General features: G+C 40.3%; 1 protein-coding gene across 14 annotated transcripts in view; it reads left to right on the top strand.

Annotated features, from left to right (window-relative positions):
• LOC121889010 (receptor-type tyrosine-protein phosphatase delta) overlaps positions 1–19,776 on the top strand; it is a 369,584-nt gene that overhangs the window by 129,863 nt on the left and 219,945 nt on the right. For all 14 annotated transcript variants that reach the window (XM_042400705.1, XM_042400691.1, XM_042400694.1 and 11 more), the window contains exons 5-6: positions 10,313–10,385; positions 14,029–14,138. The gene's annotated coding sequence lies outside the window, so the exon portion shown is untranslated. The remainder of the gene's footprint in view (positions 1–10,312; positions 10,386–14,028; positions 14,139–19,776) is intronic.

Raw genomic sequence — 19,776 nt, 5'->3', positions numbered from 1 at the left:
TCAGGGAGACAAAGTTATGCTGGTCAGAGCGTTTGTTATTCCAGCTAATCCCTCATCACGGTATTTCATCAGGTTTGGCATTTGGCTATCTGCATTAATTAGATGTTCGAATGGACACCGCGTTAATAACTGACGCGCAGCAGATAATGAGAAATCGTCTGCACCGCCGTATCCTCTCACCATCACATTCCCTTTGTCAGCGCCGATACCTCTGTGCTTGAAACACAACGTCGTGTTTACCTGCGCCGGATTTCATTTATTGATGATTCAGGCTGTTTTTAGTGCCAGTGGTGATAATGTACTGTCTGCACTTTGGGAGATAAGTGTGTTCTGGCGCGATAGTTTGGACTTGTTCGGAATGTCTCCTCCTTCTGTCTCCTTCTCTATTTTTATCTCCGCTCTCCTTCCAAAATTTTTCTTCTGCTCTCCCCCTTCTTTTTTATCCCACATTTCTCTAACTCTGCTTGCCATTCTCACCCATTCACTCTTACTCTATCTCACCTGTCTTTCTCATTTTTTTTTTCAGAGCTTCCCAGAGGAGAGTAAGAACCCCTATCTCGCTTTTGCACACTCTCCTCACTTTAAGACCATCTCCTCCCTCCCCAACACCCCCTCTCTTCCCTCTCTTCCCGCCTCCATCCATATCAACACCCAGTGAATAGCCCTCTCCCTAATATTCACTCACACCGGATCCCCTCTTCTAGACTGCCTCTCCTTCTCTGTCTGTGTTTCTATCTCGCCGTACCACTTTCAGGTTAGATCCCACACTTTAATATTCCGTCATCCATCCTGGCGCTGCCTCTTGACGCTTTTTGTCTCACCTTCAGCCTCCCTTCCCTTCCTCCTTTACTTTCTTCCTCCTCCCGGTGACGTGACTTTCTCTTTAGTATTCCTTCAGACATCGCCGAGCGTACGGTGATGCGTCTCACTCTGTCACAGGTCTCAGATCGGCTGCAAACATAGAAGGCAAGATGTCCTTGACCTTAATGTCTGCTCTGATGTACATGCGTGTTGGTAACTGTATCTCCAGTGAAAGCAATCCTTTGTTGCTTCTTCATCCTTTTCCTCATCCTTAGTTAAATGATTTATTTTGTTCCCTGTCGTTCCTACACTCTATTTCTCTCAGTGTTGCTCTATTTAACACTAAATCCTTTATCGGATAAGGCTGTTGACTAAAAACACATTCTTATTTACAGGAACAGCCTTGGGAGTAGTTGTAGAGAGAAAGGGTCATACTCATTTACACTTTTACACCTGGGAGCTGCCCAGCTCTGTACTGTTTGCCACTGAACAGCTTCATCAGAGCAGTCAGAGTGCCTTGCTAAAGGGCACCTGAGCAACCCATCTGCCTCTCATTCTACTTTCCTCTCCCGCTTTTCCCTTCAGATATCCTTTTCCCGAGCCTGTTCCTCCATTCCTCTATCCCCTCCTTTACATTTATTTCTCCCTCTGCTTTCCCCATCTGTCCCTCGCTGTCACACATCAGTAGTGTGTTAGCGAGGATTCAGAATATGTCAGAGCGCCGTCTGGTCACTCCAGAGGTTTTTTTCTAAACCCTCCTTCATCTGCGAAGGTTTCTATCTATCTCCTCCCTCCTTGTACACCATCGCCTTGCCATTGTAAACAACCGATTATGCCTTTGAGTTATTCCATCAGGTTTCTTTCTAGCCTAATGATTCTTGTCATGGCGCAGAGCTGAAAATTGAGGCACTCACAGATCCCCAGTGTAACAGAGCCTTTATCTTTCAACTTTCAAATCCCAGAAGCTCCTTAAGTCCTCTCTTTGGAGAGTCAGCACCAAAAGCCAAATCTCTCAGTCAATTTACCAGGCGGCCAAGTCGTCATTATTTTGTGCTGCCATGATCTTACTATCATTAAAATTCGTCTCTTACATAACCATCAAGGACGCAATATCTCCTGCTGAGAAGGACAGAATACACCGTGTGTGCATACACGCATAGAAATTTACGGTTGCTCTCTTATTTATTTTTGCTTTCATTTGCGTATTTACTTTCCTCTCTCCATTTTAGAAGAAGCGGTGATTCAAAAGGAATGAATGCTCAATAAGCACAAGCCGTGTGTAAAATATTCAAATGGTGCCCTATTTACAAAGGCTGGAGAGTTTCTCTCCCACTGCCATCACATGTTTGTTATGTGATATAAAAAGAGAGGCAGCGGCAGCTCCAGAGACTTCATCCACAGATATTATGCGCCAAGTGGAATATTTTTATAGCAAGTGTAAACACATTAAGTTTGCCGCATTCAAATCTACTCAAAAATGTAGGCAGTTGTCAAGGTTTGGACAAAAGATATGGCATGTCTTCATTTACAAAAGGTGGAGGATGCCTCTGTGTGTGTGTGTGTGTGTGTGTTTTGGGTGAGGGATATGATGTATGGGTAGTTCGGTAGAAGAAGGTTTGTGTGTACTTATGCAAAATCCTGTGTGCTCCCACACCTGTGTGCAAAGCAGTGCGTCTGTGTGTGAGTGTGTTTTCGGCCGAGCTGCCAGACGGCTGCTATCTTAGCGAGTCAGACGGGCAGGGAGGCTGGCGAGGCACGCAGATCGTTTGAAGTGCTATTCTCTACCGAAAGTTCGATCCGCCCAGAGGAAATTTGTCATGTTGTTCCACCTTTCTGATTTCAGTATGGCGGGGGTGAGGGGAAGGATATTTGTTCTTATTTGCTGTCGACATCTCAATACACACACACTTGTGTGTAACAGACCAGTAAAGGTGACTAAGAAATTTGTTTGGCCTTGCTGTAAAAATCCTTTTTATCTCCTCCTCTTTCTCTCCCTGGTTTGGGACAGAAGTGGGCCAAGCAGTTCCAGCCCAATTCTTGACAGAACATATTCTTCATCATCTATCCACCTAGCCCCCGGCTATACATTGGATTGCTTTGCCTTTTGCCAAATCTCTGTTTCTGTCTCTCTTTAGATCTTCATCTAAATCTGCCTCATTTTGTCTTGCTTTGTTGAATATTTTCTTCTATTCCCCTGCTTCTGAAACCTTATATCTCTCTTTGAACCTCTGTTTCTCCTCATCATCCCATACTCATCTTCACCCATTCTCCCTCAAGATTTCCCTCCCCCACCCATTTCTCAACCTGAGGCTTACAGTATATTCTGGTGGAAACCCTTGTCATTCCATCTGAATTGAATACCTCTCTTCTACTGGTTAATTAAAGCCACTCTCGCTCACATTATTAACATGACTCCTTTGAGATCCATTAAATCCCCTGGCCAGTAAGTGAAAATGAGGCCGAAAGGGGAAGATGGAAGGAGGGTGGAAGAGAGACATAGGTGGCAACGGAGAGAAAGCTGGAGAGAGAGAGTGAGCATATTGTGTAGAGACAGAGAGTCTCAAGAGTGATTCAGCCATTGTTACTCATCCCCTCCTTTTTGCAAGAGGGCTCATGTCATGAGTATTTTAAGTGCTCTCCATTCTGTTGTTCTCCTTTAATCCTGTTAGATAACTCTCTTCCTCCCTCCTCCTTCTGCGCCTTTCTTTCTATTTCTCTTCTTTTCCTCCTCCGCTCCCCGCTGCCCACTCAGCAAACGGCAAGTCTTATGCTCTCTGCCACAAGAAAGGCTAGAGTGTGCCCAAACAAGGTGGTGAAAGGAAAAGGGATAGGAAGTGAGAGCAAGAGGGAGACAGAGAGCGTGAGAGAGAAGATGACAAAGATGTGGTGGTACTGGTAGGTGTTGGAGAAATCTGCTGGCTGGTGCGGGCTCATTTGTTATGAGGAGGGATGAGTGTGGACGAGAGCCAAGACAGTGGCGAGTGAGTTGTGAAGTGGAGCCTGCACACAGCTTGTAGTTAGGACGCACTCAAAAGAAAAAAAAAAAAAAAAAGGAAAAAGGATGGAGTTTAGGGTGATATGAAATGCGTATGAAACAGAAGGCATTGTAAAATTCAATTTTAATATCTGAAAAAGCTGCCAAACACAGATTGATATATAAATGAGTGTGCACACTTTGTATTTTAGTCCATATTCTGTCAGTTGTCCAAACACACACATAATCATGTAAATGTACACGCACACAACTTACAGAAATAATACGTTTTCAGACATAAAAGTTCATTTTGTTATCCGAACAGAGCCTCCTTTTCCCATTCCCTGCTTTTTATAGCGTCTGATGAGAAGAGGTTGAGTCACAATGGATTCACACTTGTATGCCAAACAATACGTGATGCAATGTTTCAAACCTGCCTTGTAACCACTATGCAAAGCCAGCAACACTCCATCAACCTCACTAGAGCCAATTCTACTTCACAAGAAAATACATTTCCCACAAGCCCCTATCCCCAGCCCGTCATTTACATGAGGACAATTACAAATGAGGGAGGTGTAGAGCAGGAACCTGGCAGTGTAGTTCTTTGCCAAGACGAGGTAGACACTTAGCGCAGGTGAGGTGGGGCAGCCACATTCTTGCAGCTTTATTGCATGGGGGGGAAAAAATGGGTCACAAAGAGCTGGGGAAGAATTCGCTAGACCAATAGCACAGACTAGTGGCGAAGGTGTGGAATTACATGAAAACAGTCTTTCTTGTGTGAATTTGAGAGTCTGTTTGAGGAATATTCAGTCAAATCCAATAAACCTAATTCCAGCCATCAGTGAAAGTGGATAACCCCCTCTGATAGATGGTCAGTGCATCTATACAGCTCCATCATTACCACTTACTTGAACAAGCAAACCTTCTCATTCACACTCCAGCCACAAAGAAGAGGTAGGAGGGGCAGGCACTCGTGCCAAGAAGAATTTGCATGACCCAAAAATGCCCTGACTCTCTTCCAACTCCATAAATCAAAGGGATAGAGAGAATCCCCCGACGCCTCCATTCTTTGTCCTCAAAGGTGATAAATTGATCCCTGGTTGGCTAATAAGCAGAGACACAGGGCGGCCTAAACTTCCTAAAGATTTATGCGGCGACAAGTGGATTTATAGTGGAGGAAATGTGAGCGTTCTGGAGAACAAAATCTATTTACTTCATTCATCCACCCAGTACTCATGAGATTTGAGATGGGCACTCCTTAGGGAAACCTGGGGGTGTGAGCTTCGAAGAAGTAATGCATCAGGACAATAGAAATAGAGTATCTGTCAAAGAGGCGATGAACGTGATGGAATTACCAGGTGTTGATTGATGAACATGTGTTTCCAATTACAAAGAGTCTCAATCCACGTGAATATGCCCCCTGCCTTTGGATGGGTCACAATTCAATACAGTTTTGAGTAGATATCATTCACTGACTATGCCCTTCTTTCATTAAATCTGATCTAAAAACAGTGCCCATCGCTGAAAATCAATATGACGGACACTTAAGCGTTCTTAGGTTTGTCAGCAGTCTCACCAAATGAAGGGAGGCAAGAATGTGGGGGGCAATCTAACAGCTTGCAGCCTTTGCCAGACATAAGAGAAACCTTTTAAGGCAACTCAACCAGTCATCCTAATGACGTGAGGTGATACGGTGACAGGAAAAGCGGTCTTTTAAGAACATGATCAATGCTATCATCTTCTCCAAAGATGACTGGAAAAGAGACAGAATATAGTGGCATAGAGTTTCCTAAGAGCGCCAAAGGCAGATGGAACTACCCTCCTTCCCTTTCTCTTCCTCTCTCCTTCTCTTTATCTAATTCTCCCACTTTAGCCTTAATGTGTTTTTCCTCTTCCCGTTCTTCCTCGCTGCATCTTCCTGTTTCATACTCAGTTTCATCATCTCATCTGATCTCTCACCCTTTACCCTCTCCATCTCTTCATCCTTCATTGCTTAGCCGCTTCTTTTCCACTGAAGCGCCTCTCGCTTTCTGTCTACTACGCGTTATCTCACTCACTCCCCTCTTTGCACTGACAGCATGCTTATCCTGTTGTGTTGATGTGATATTTGAACGATTAACATTATGCATGCTGAGCAGATTATGATAGCCTTTGGGGAGGAGCAATTTCAGCATGATGGAAAGTTTTCAGACGGAAAACTCTGCTGATAAGAGGGCTTTGATTGCAGACGAGTGGAAGGTACCGTACCAAAAAAATTAAGTCTGTACTCACCTATTCTTCACCACCACCACCACAGCAGCTTTCCACATTCTTCATTCTAGGAGAAAGATGGACAGCTTCAAAATCAAATTATTATTTGTATGCAAAGGACAGAACTTAAATGTGGATAAAAATAAGGCTATTCGTGAAGGAGAGGAGTTGGCCAATTTTAACAATAAAGCACCAAAACATGTCCATTTCACACCAAATATGCACATAACTAATAAATAAGTGTTGCTGCCTTATGAAGTGGTTTTTAGAATTTGCATCTTTGGAGTTTGGATGGGTACATTTCTCACTGAGACTGCTCACATAGCAAATGTGATACCCCGTCAACATCAGCCTGACTACTACAAACCTATGCAAATGTGTTTGAAATTTTCCCAAAGCTTCTTTTTTTTTTTTTGTTGCATGACGCCAATTCTGAATTGGCATATGATGTATGATATAACTAATTCCATCTACGTCTGACAGTGATGCTACCCTTTGCCACTGAGGCAGCTGTGGGTATACAGAGAGAGAGGGAGAGAGAGAGAGAGAGAGAGAAAGGGGGAAGCAAAAGGCATCACTTCACAAATGCTCATTTTTAGCTGGCTTGTTTGGGCACAGCGCACCAGAGCTGACGAGCTGAGCACAGAGTTTTTGACACAATGGTGTCAAACTTGGGACTGTGATGTTCAGTTCGCACAAGTGAATAGCATCGCACCTGCTGGCAACATGCAGACAGACACAAACAGGCTGTTGTCAAGTCTGCATGGCAATTAGTGTGTTTGGGAGTGCTGCGAATCCTAATGACACATTTGCCTTACACCGTTCCATTAAAGAGGCTTTCAGAGAGATGGCATATGGAATCTATTGGGACTGCTGAAACAATTTGGGAATGGCAAGCACAATTTAGTTATCAGTTTTGGAATGGCAAGGCTGTTTAAGTCTGAGAAAGTATATACTTAACCAGAGCGAGGTAGTAAAATAAGTAACAAGGTGAAGCCAGTCTAGCAGCTGATCCATACTTAGCTTCTGCATAATATAAGAGTTGCTGCCTTAAGAGTTTTTTTTTTTTGCCTCTTAGCACCTGTTCTTAGAAATTATTGAACGGATGGGAGCTTCATTGTTTTCCATGCCATGTTGTGTCAGTGCTGAAAGGAAGTCTATTCCTCCATTACAGTGTTTCAAACCATTTCACTAAAATGTGTAGTAAAGTATACCAATATATAAGGTTTAATTAAGCAATGTGTAACTAGCAGTGTTAAAGCTGTTCTAATTGATATTTTTATATTAAAATGGGTCAGACAGCATATTATCACCTGACTTTGCAGCTCCCCTCAGTTCCACAGAGCATTTCTGTGTGTTTCAGTTCATTGTTTAAGGTTTATAGCCCCCAAGTTTACTGTCTTAGTTCACTCTCACTACTCTCATCAGCCTTGATTAAGGCCACAACAGATAGTGGTTTTCAGTGAGGAAGCTCTGAGAAAATCAGTGTACGCTACCTGCCCAGCACCAAACAACACACAAACAAAGTTAGCAGCTAACTAGTGAACATAGTGGAGCACTTAGCAGTTGAAAAGCTACATTTCATTTAGGAGTTGTTGAAGACCAAAACAGAACTATAAGGAGAGTGAATATTGGACTTCAATTAGCCAATCGGCCAGAAACATGACTCTGTTTGATCACTAATGTGTCACCTGTGTCTGTTGGGTGTTTAAATTGGAAATTGCTTGCTAAAAAGGTTCACCATATCAACTTCATATGGTGATAAGACAATGTTGTTGTACAGCTTGTTTCTGCTGCCCCCCCATGGCCAAAAAATATATATTTTTTAAAAAATCCAGCAATACAGTAGCAACAACCCTTAATGAAATATTTGATTGATGGTTTTGTCATAAAGAATATTGGACTGAGTCAGTATGATATGTATAATCAGGTAGCAATTACATAATTGATATTCAAGTTAGGTACTAATTTGTCACAGTACTACTTCAAAAACACGTGATGGAACACTTAAGTGCCTCCCCAACTAGTACTTAATATTCCATACTCAGCTCTATTTGGAGGTGGATTGTATTTTAGTTGACATTGCTGTATTAAGCATTAGGCTGGCACTTTTTGTCACATGCCTGAAGCTGGTTTTACAGTGGTCTTGCAATAAAACTGAACTAACCCTCCATACTACAGTCCATTTCCTGTGCTGTTTGTACAAGCCTGATGGTGCCATAATTCCTATGCTTTGTCAGCAGCTAAGTGTGTAGTAAATTACCAGTCATTTATGACTGGCTGTGATCTTTCCACCATTCAATCAGGGTACTAAAAATAAACAAATAAGGATTAGATTTTCTCTAACTGCTCCCTCTTGACTGGCGTTTTGGAAGTTGTGTATAGATAAGTAATATCTTCACCTCCACCTCAACATTCTGGTGGTTTTATGAGTTGAAGCAGTGTGTCTGTTGGTTACTGTTCAGGGGAAGGTCATAAATGGGCGATTTATGTCTCAAGTGCAGCCAGGAATGCTGATGCTACTGTCAGAGAGCAGAGATACTGTCTGGTTTGACTCACATTTAATGGAAATTGTAAAGTTCACAACTACGTCTTAACTCATGCACTTTACAGTATGTGCTCACACAGAAAAGGAGTTAACATAACTGGAATGGCATAATAAGATAGATGGAAGATACATTTGCTCCTTGTGACACTAAAAGCAGGTTTCACACTTTCAGCATCTTACATCACATTTGAAGTCTAATTTGAAGCCTACGTGCACCAAGCGTGCCGCCAGCGCCAAAGCTAATCGTCATAGTGAGAAATGAGAACACTTCATTAGTTCTCAGTCTTCCAGTGGTGTCTGTACTTCTGGAAAATATTAGTCAATACAAACACATGACTTGCAACACAATCACAATGTGGTAAAGTACAACAGTGCTCATTAGCACAACTCCGGCAATATGATGCTACATCGATTACTGCACCACCTACTTTTTTCTCAGCAGTTATCTGGACTTCTAAGCCACCATTGTTAAGTTATGGGCATTTTAATTGCTATAGACAGGGGTCCATTAGCATAGCTTCTTGGGTGGCCATGGCCATGTTTCTCTAAATCATTAAGCTAATTATACAAGCTAATTAATCAGCATGCTTGGAATGGGCTGCCTGAGCAGACGCTGCTCTTTGTTGGCTTGCATAATGAAAGAAGTCCATTTTTAGATGGGGAAAATGAAGAGGGGGAGGGAGAAAAGAAACTTTGATCTCAAAAGTAAACATGATTTTTGCATATCAAGTGCTTTGGCAAAGAAAAAAGAAAAAAAAAAACAAACAAAAAAAAATGTGAAGCAGGATTACAGGAAAAAGTCAAGCTAGATCCACATTTGTAGTGCTTTGAAGATGCAGAACATTGCATAGGGGCAGCAGATAGGAGAGGCAGCGTGTGCCACGGTGTCCAACATCTAATTATCTGTGTCATTGTCATGCAAGACAAATAGAGGAAGGGATCTGTCAATCACCGGGGCCGCTGTGACGTGTGAGGACAGTCAAGTAATCTGGAGCCTGTGTTTCACTTCCGCTGCTGAGGCTAGCTTGGCGTTAGCAATTTGTGAAGCAAACACGGGAGACTGTTAATATTGACGTGTGTTTGTGTGTGTTTGTCAAAGTGTGTCTATGTGTGTGTTTTCAAGACTGAGGAGGACATCTAAGCCCCTTGCACATCATTCAGGGTCCCTTGCCACCCTATTATTTTCCAGTCATCAATCTGAACACAGCAGTTGACAAAATCAATTAAGTTTCCATCTATGTGCGATGTATGGTTATCACTGGGCGTGTATATGTATCAATGTGTGTTGTGTGTAGGTCAGGCGCATTTTCACGCTTTCTTGCACACAACTAAGGGCGCATAAGAGAGAGTCTCTGTCAGAAATTATTACTTACAAGCAGTCATAAGCAAACCTATCCCAAAAGCCTACTATCTTGTCTTCAGTATGTGCTGGAGACACTGTCAGTGTTCATGCAGGAGTTTATTTTTAGCAGCTCTCATTATGCTAAACGGAAAATCACCTCCTCAAAGTACATGAAGCATGTTTACAAACCTAATGGGACTGCACTGATAACACAGCAGTGCATAGCGGCTACAGTGTACGTCTAGTTTATGCACATCCCGATACACATCTCGATGTATGAATATGTACGCAAACTTAACACTGCTCTACAGTGATTTAAATGTTTCTTTGTGAATGGTAGACGATGCGATACACTTGAGCATGAGACATCCTGACCTCTCTATCTCTTTCCCTCCAGGGAGATTCTGAGGAGTTCTCTTCTTTCATCACTCTAGTCCGAGGCAGCAATTGCAACAGATTATTCCAAGCAGGTAAGACCCAGATTCCTAAAATTGTATTATTTAATAAAATACTCCATCTATGACAATCGCCAGTGACCAAAGTCCTGTTTTCAGCATTCAAATGCCAATGCATCTACTAAATGTCGACCAAGACAAATCAAATCAAGGGTCAAACAACTGAATCTTGTTAGTATAGATGGATGTATAGATGGAGTAAATGTCTGCACATGATCCATTGCTCAGTCACAGTAAATTGGTTTCTTGACTGTCTGACTTTTATTATTGGATATATGAAATAATACTTGAGCTTGGCAAACAAGTTAAGTTTGATTTTTTTCAAACCAGGCTTGATGTTTTATAAATCACTGGGCTGTGAACACCTTTTTTCAGCTTAGAGGTTGTCCTAATCACATTTTTTAAAAATGACACCGGCATTTTTCTCATGGGCGTTCACAGAGCAGTATTGATGCTGCTTTAATTGCTTGAAAGAAAGGAAGAATCTAGTATTTCTCTATACAACATGATGACACACATAAAGCATGCTAATGGTGCCCTCTGGAGTACAGGAATCTCTACTGCTGCTGCTGCTGCTGCTGCTGCTGCTTAACTGTTTTTAGAGATCTGTTTTCACATTAGGATGCATAAATGACGCATCCACTCACAATTCTCACAGCATTTAGACACAGGACTGACAGATGCTTTTAGCACATTGTAGAGGCCTGAGTAAACACATGGGGACAACAATGAGAGGCTCCCTGACAAAAATCAGCAATACGCTTGTTATGGCGCGTGACCCAAATGCAAACACACTGAATCTAGACTTAAATTCTGTGTAACATGAAAAACCTAGAATGATTTACCCAAATAATATAGTCACGAGAAGGTATTATTACCATTTGCATTGTGTTGTCATGTTTATTTTGTTCTCACAGAACACATAACTGCAAGAACTTTACTGCAATAAATCAACATATCTCAAATTAAATAAATTACAGTACTTCTAGTGCTACCTCAGCATTATCACCATCATAATGTTCTTGTTGGGGTAATTAAAAGTACAGCTCATGTCCCCACTGAACCAGAGTGAAGTTACACTCTATCACAGTGCTGTTTTTCAGATCAATGACTTGTGCCGTGGTTTGCCCCAGAGGACTTGCGGATGCAGCTGTAATTGGAGCATTTTTGTTGCTGCGAGTTACTGTTCCCTGGGCAGAGACCAGCAAACACCGGAACATTCTTCTACAGGTCCATAGGACTCCCAATGAACTTATCAAATGCACCTGCACTGAAACTTTTGCAGTGTGCTATTTTGGAATCAAATTATGGCAGAGCTGTTTCCCTGTTCCAACCACGTGTCTAGTTTTTTGGGGCATCGCTCTCGCTATTATTTCTTTTTTTTCTCTTACCGGTGTAAATGTATGCAGCAAGTGTGTTAAATAGGTAAGTGGAGGTGCTAGGAGGTAATGATGCTTTTCACTCAGAGCATGTCACACACATGATGTCCTCCGTCCCCTGTGGCAATTACTGTTAAAATTTGCAAAAAATTGTCAGAGGCTCAGGTGGTGAAATGATTCAAATTAAAGATGACAGCGACAAATGTAGCTTCAGTGGAAAGTTAAATACAGACAACGGAGTTAGACTAACTTTGTGTCTGAAGTATTGCAAAGGACAGCAGCAAAATTGTCTATCTAACTATCTCATTGTCGGAGGCCATTTGAATGTCCTGTTCAGGAAACCATTTAAGCATTAAATTTAAACTGAATCTGCTGTTTTTTTCCCAGATAGAAAGTCTTAAGATATTTGTTAAATGATGTTATAGTGCTTTTTTACTGAGAACGATAGATACGTAGGTGCCTTACAGCTGTCAGATGGAGTTGTGTTATATAAAGAAGAATTCACAGCAGTAGCAGGTGACCTGGTTTAGAATAGGTTCAATGAGGCTGGCAGCCAAAAAACTTTCCAAAGTCGTCTTCCCAAAACTGCTTATAATAAATGAGAAGCGATCATTTAACAGTAAAAAAAGCTGTCTTTTCACAGAAAAGACCAGTTATAATGAGGAAAAAACAAACCACAATGCATTTCTCCTGTATTGATGGCTTTTAATGTTAAGACAGACAAAATATATACTGTATACAGTATATTTTAAATGTAATTTTATATTCTGTTTTCTGTTTAAGGCACATATTCATTGGGTTCTTTTTTAGAATAAGTTGAGGTTAAATCCTGTGTTCAAGGATACTTCAACGGCCATCCATACATGTCGAGTTAAGAGTGAGCTTTTCAGTGGCATGTGTGGGACGATCTAACTGACCACTAGTCCATCCTGTTGCCTCGAAGGGTCAGGGTACCTCATATGACTGCGTTTCCATTTTTCATAAATTTGACACATTGTTTTATAGCCACAGAATAAGTGTGTGTGTGTGTGTGTGTGTGTGTGCATGTAAGCATGTGTTGTGGGCCAGCCCTGGCTCCTATGATTTATTATACCGCTTGAAGGGACTTGTACTTTCATGAGGTCACATGAGTAACGTGGCAGTCAGGCGCAGCACACACTTCTCTTTGGACCTGCTGGCAATGGGGAGGCATGCCAAAACAGTTAAAACTGATTCCAGGTTGCATATATTCAGGTACACAGCTAAGTTTATATTCATTCCACACACACACCTACTCTTACACACACACATGCAAACACACACACACACACAAAATCAAATACTGTAATCCAGGCTTAAAAACACCTTTATCACCTGCACAGGAGGCAAACGGTATGCAAATGCACATAAGCTATTCCAAAGGCATGTCAGATTTAGGCCTGTCTTTAATGTGTCTTTTGAGAGGTTAATTCTATGCAAATGCAGTCTTGCAAGTTGAAGAACAGTAGAGATATTTTTCTAATAACACTAAGGGGATGCCACCGAGATGCAAAGTGGTGTCTTTTAGATTGACCTTGGATGATTATTTTGAGCTAGGATTTCACCTCAGGGCACCACAATATTTCAGTCTTTTATAGCCAGCAAGAGTCTGCACAAGTGGAAAAAACCATTACTGTATGGTCATGCTCAAAATTTCTGTGAGTTCACACAAACAGAATGGGTATGTCTTACCTTTCACTGAAACATTACGGGAACTACAGTCAACTGAAATTGACCCTGAAGTGTGCTAGTGATGAGTTTGTAGAGTTACATTTTACAGCTTTGGTCTTCTTATTTTCACTTTGGAGTGTCTTTTTGTCAGATTCTGTGCAACATCAAAAGGAGGTTAAAAGACATGCTGGTTGCTTGACAGACAGCAGAAAAAAATATGATAAAGTGGAGATATCATACCTGACATGTTTCTGGTTTCTCCCTTAAATATCATTTTGCTTTGCTCTCTGCCACAGTAAATAAATAGATGCATTATTGAAAATAGTCTGTGAAAAATATGCTAATATTAGTAATGCATTTCATCCCCTGATTTATTTTGCTTTTAAATAATGGACTAAGCCTCTCAGGCAACACAGTGTATCAACACTAGCATATTTTGATGCTATTATTGACAGAATGGTAAAGGTTGTATTACAGTTTGGATTGTTAATTGTGCATTTTTTTTTTTTTACAATTTCTGCTAAAATCAAGCTTTGTCTTAAGTTTTCTGCTCAACTGTATGAGACTAAAATATTTTTCTCATCTCCTAGGTGGGGGCAAAGGGGGCATTAATTTCATTGGTGTGTCGGTGAGGTAAAACTGCAGCATCGGGCAGCATGTTGGCACCTGCATGAACCCAAAAGAGAAGCCTCGATTCTTGGTAAGTATTATTTCAAATTTTACAAACCACACAGTCCATAGGGCAGCTGTTTTCCTCAGACAAGGTTTTCCATATTAAATTCAACATTTGTGTTTGTTTGCTAATTAAGTTAGGTTTTAATCTGACTTATTGGAGGGAAAAAGCTTAATTGCATAAAATTTAGTCTTCACTCTAAGCTTTTAATATGAGAAAAGCTGCTTGCAGAATAAATTGGAACATCATTTTCAATGGAAACCGAACCAAAGTACGGTGTTGTTTAATTAGGTTTTAGCTTTTGATTTTGTGAATGAAATTAAAAGAATATAATCATTTTGTGGAGGATGTAAGCATGTATATAAATCAAAATTTTCATTTACATGGGATTCTTTTGAAATAATTGTATATTTTTCCATGCACCCCTCTTTGAGTCACTTACAATACAAACACACATTTTACTTTATTATATATATAAATGAGGATTAGTGATACTGTCAGACGTGAAATTTTGAAATGTTTTAAAAGTCAGCTCACCTCATTAATTTGTTATCACTTCTTTTGTCACTTTTTCAATAGTTTTCTGTAACTTTGTTTAAAAAGATATTATTCAGTAACAGAGTTCTTGCCTTTTGGGGAAAAGACTCTTTTTCTTGTATAAAAGTTGAATTACTGTTGTATTTAATGAGTTACTAGACTCAATGGGACAAAGACCAAATTATGGTGTGAAATTTGACCAAATACAATTAAACACATGCCACACGTACAAAGTAGTGAGTCATCAGCATAGTTGCCTAAGCGAGTGTTCAAACTTTTTAGTTACTTTGTACTTCTTGTATAAATAATAATTTTTAAAAAAATCAAAGATACAGTCCTTTAACTTGCATCAGTTCTGGTGTTACTGAGAGATGAGAGATGTGTCATAACTGTCTGGGATTCACAGCCAAAACATATTTAATATTGATAAGGTGAACTGTATCACATATTAAAAGCTCAAAGTTCTATTAATTAAGTTGTTAGTGTTTCATGATTACCTAATAATCTGTTTGTGATATTGTAGCGTTTTACATTTGCATTTCATCAAATGGATTGCACTGATTATATGGCACTATAATCAGCATCAATGTGATAAATCAATAAACTTTTTTATTAACTCTCCTCTGCGGTGGATTAAAACATATTTTGCAGCATTCACATTTTATGTGAAGCCTCTCTGAGGAAGGAGAATATAAATTAGTAATGAAACAACACAAAGACAAAAAAAAGAAAGAAGGAGAAGAAAGGAACCGAGAAGAAACCAGACAAACAACAGACATAAACTCCACTGAGAGTCTGAGACTGGATTGGGTTGGGTATTAGGTTGATTAAAGGATTAGGTTGGGTAAAGCAGATAGAATAAAATAGACTATCAGGACATGCTAATAAGATAGTGACAGATAATATAATAGATATAAATAATATAAGATAGATTAAAAAAAATAGTACTTTCATTGTAGAGGCACCCAGATTATTGTTTGCATCCCTAAAGTCATGTCTAATGAAGTCTGGCAGCCAGATTAATAAACTAGATAGTTTAAAATATAAACACAGGATTACATTCAAGCAATAAAAACACAAGTTTAGAAACAGAAACAGGCAGGAAACCACATACATCATTCTAAGCAGACAAAATGTGATCATGGGAGAAATTCATGGGATTGTTTCCCATATTTAACTAAAGTCTGAAATATTAAAGCCTGCTCTCTGAGGAGAAAATCCCTGCCCTGGGCCTGTGCGATGATGTAGCTGAGAAAATACATTCAGCGGGGTATAAATATTGTACAGTGAGTACATGGAGGGCTTTTTGGCCGATGAATTATTACAAAGTCCAGTGGCTTTATGCCAGCTTCAGAGTATATCTCGCTCAGCTTCACCCTGCAATAAGCTGTGGCTGGGGAATTGTGGTTATAAGCACACCACAAATAACTACCAACGATACCAGGAATCCATCACACTCATCCCACATGTTGTGTGCTTACACTTGAGTGCGCTCAACAGCAGCCAGTTAGAAAAACACACACACACACGCAAAGGGAGTAAGAATTGCCTGTGAGGCTTGAGTCAGGGCAAGAAAACTCTTCAAACATGTGTACAATGCAGCCAATACCTTACACGTATTCCAGTAACATAATTTTATACTTTTCCTCAGTGAACACATGGACTTGAGTGTGTTTTGGGGCTTTTTTTTTTTTTCAGGAGACAAGACAGAGTGAAAATGTTTACCACAATATTCACCTCCAGGATGCTTTGATAGATGGTTTATCCCCCAACAGTGTAAACGGCGCCAACTCCTCATGCTCACTCTTAGAAGAGAAAACTGGATGAATGATGATGAGTCTATTCGCTCAACATCAGTAGAGCAAGGTTGCGAAATGAGTCCATCTTTTTTTTCTTTTTTTTTTTTCTTTTCCTTCTGCTAAATCACTTTTCATTTGCGTAAGATAATTATGTAACTCAGCGGAGCATGAAGTTAATGGTTAATACATCTGATTGTACCAACACAATGAGAATAAAAGAAGATCAAAATAAGCATCTAAATGGGTAAGGACTTTTGCTCGACACACTGTATTGTCAAACCAAAGAAATGTCGGGCAGGTTGGGTCTTTTGGTGATTAGCAAAAAAGCATAATCCCCAGACTGCTGACATATTTCTTTTGAAAACCGCCTGTCTGAAAAAGACAGATATGCTCTGGAAAATGGATCAAATCTGTTTCATGTCAGATAGCAACTAGCGGTTTCCCAGGGTGAATCTCTACTAAGCCACAAACAGACAGGATTAGAGATTGAAGTACTGGCCATAGTAGATCAGTAAAATACAAAAAAAAGGACAATATTAAATGATTAGTGACAACCTATGATAACCTCCAAATTAACTACTTAAATGCAGTACATTCTTCTACAGTGTGTGCTCTGTGACTTTGAATCAGCAGAGTTATTCAGGGGATGTGTTGTGTGTCCTATTGTACAGCCTTCCCCCAATTTGCTGCAATAAAACCGCTAATTCTTTAACAGTATGTTGCTATTGTGATTATGAGGAAACAAGCATAGAAAATTAATTTTATTTTCCCCGCAAAGGAGGAATAATTTTGCAGCTGCCGCGTGTGTTTAATGAAATGCACGGATTTGTCTCAAGGCACTATGTATGAGGTATTTAAGTCTGGTGCATATTTCATGACCGTTAACGGCACACCGGCGGCTCATTAGTCGTGTGACAGGTAATGTTTCTGGTGCCTTTTGAAATATATAATCTCACTCTCAAGCACACAATTGCGAGTGCATGTGCATGCAGGCATACACAAAAAAGAACACACGCTAATGGAGCAAAAGTAGCATTCGTTATTGCTACTGGACATGATTAATTACATCGTTTCTCATTTCATATCTTAGCGCAAACATTTATGACAAATGTTATCATGGCAGAAGCAAGCGTTATGATCCATCCAATTAAAACCTGTGCATACTTACTGATTACAATCCTCAAAAGGAATGAAAGAGTACATCTCCTTTAGTTTAAGGGAACTTTAAAGGCCGGGCTGTTTCTGCAGTATGAACTGTCAAATTATAGCAGCCTCAGATTTATTTAATTTATCTCACTTACTGTATTTTTCAGCCCTATGTGGTGCAATGTCAACTTTCACTCTGTTTAATATAGCCACAAGATGGTGCTGTGCATCACCATTTGCCCTCCAAGAGTCGACTAAATGACTCCCTGTGAGGCAGTGTGATTCACCTCTGTCATTTTAGTGATTGGCTTCCATTCGCTACGGTTTGCTGTAGTCTCATGAATTTGATGCTATATACCAAGGGACTCTTACATGATTTTTACTCTTGAAACAAAGTTTCTACTCTTGCTCAAAAAACTGCAGGTCGACATAACATCATCTAAGAATACATATACATGTGCAAATTTAACTAATTTAACAAACTAGACATTTCATTAATTTAAGACTGTGGGTTTGATTTACATTCTTTTCAAAATACTCCGGTCAATTTCTTAACCCTGTATACAGAACTGTATAATGAAAAAGATAAATGCTTATTTTCTCTTGAGACCAAAAAGACAACATGTATAACAACCATTCAGAGTAAATTATCTGTTTGTATTCCACTGTTCAAGTTTTAGATATGCGTATAAAGCTTACTGAATTACAGTCAATCACAGTTACCGAATGGAAGTACATGTATTCATATACTCTATGCAAGGGGAGTTGTGGTGAAGATATAGTATTTATTGAAATTACAATAAAATCCAGTAGATGGCAGTCTGTCAATACAGAATCTTTCGACCCACGTCCTCCACACTCCCACAGTTCTTCTATTAGGTGTGACTCGTCATCAGGAGAGGTCCCTTACTTGCGACGTCTTCCCTGCGCAGTATGACGGGTGAACGCAAAGTGACAGCACAAATTAACTTTTATTGCTGCCGTAATGAAGTACACAAGCTATTTGGATGTGGAATAAAAAAAAAAAAAAAGAAAGAAAAAAAAGAGCACATGGATTAATGCCTGCATGAGCAACTCACCGCTCACACACACACACACACCTCTGCAGTGTTTTCCTCTTCATCATGTTCCCCCCCCCCCCTTATATTTCTCCCGCTCCATCTCTCACACTCGTACAAAGCCGAATGTCGTCACCACCCACCGTTCGCATACACGCACACGCACGCACACACCTCCTCGCCATCTGTCTGTGCAGCGGCCCGTGTCTCTGGCACTGGGAGCAGTTGGGAGCAAGAGAGTGAAAGAGAAAGTGTCTCTTGGTTCTGTAGTCCTGAATCCCACTTCCTCTCTTCTTTTCTCCTGCTGTGCTGTTGTCTATCAAACGGTCTCACAACATCACGCTGTCTGCCAGTGGGCCCTCCCTACTAGTGTAACACCTATACTTGATGCCATTTGGAGAAAAATCAAATTATCTGTTGCTGGAACCTTATGAGCAAAAGAGATGGAGGATATGTGCTCTGCGTTTTCTGTGATTTCACTTCACAGTTATGAAAGCTCATTTCAGCTTCGTTCATTAACTACGGGGTGCGCATTTCCTCGCGAATGTTAAAGCCTACAACTCAACAAGAGGAAAAATAAACATGCTTGATTAGCTCATGTATTAGACATTTCAAATTAATGCCGCAGATGGCAGAATTACACTTCCTATTTCTTGAGAGACAAAATTATAAAGTAAAAGAAAGCGGGAGAGAGTGTATTCATGTGCTCTGTCAGAGATAGGAATCTGCACATTGCATTAAGAATTTTATTACTCTCCCTCTCCTGAAGTTGTAAGGATGGTGCATACATTTTTGTGCAGGCTTCTTGATTATATTTACCAGCATGAGTTTGTGCAAAATACCATACATGTGAACTCAAGAATAGCAGTAATGAGTAAAATCCGCAGGACTATAGGTGATTCTCTTTCATCAGGACTGTTTTTCCACTGTGCAAGATTTCTTTTTCCTTTCAGTAAATTGTTATAACCATGCCGCTCTACAAAGAGCTTGGTAGGCAGCTTAAGTAATTTGAACATAAATGCATTCCCTCTCTTAGTCTCCATTTAGACAGCAAGCAAAAGTGCCTTCATAATGGTGCTATATTCAACTGGAGTGATAAGAAATGGCAGCTATCAGCAGGAGGTT

Source organism: Thunnus maccoyii, chromosome 22, assembly GCF_910596095.1.
Source record: "Thunnus maccoyii chromosome 22, fThuMac1.1, whole genome shotgun sequence".
Classification (NCBI taxonomy): domain Eukaryota; kingdom Metazoa; phylum Chordata; class Actinopteri; order Scombriformes; family Scombridae; genus Thunnus; species Thunnus maccoyii.
Note: the sequence above shows the minus strand (reverse complement) of the source record. Positions and strands in the feature narration are given on the sequence as shown.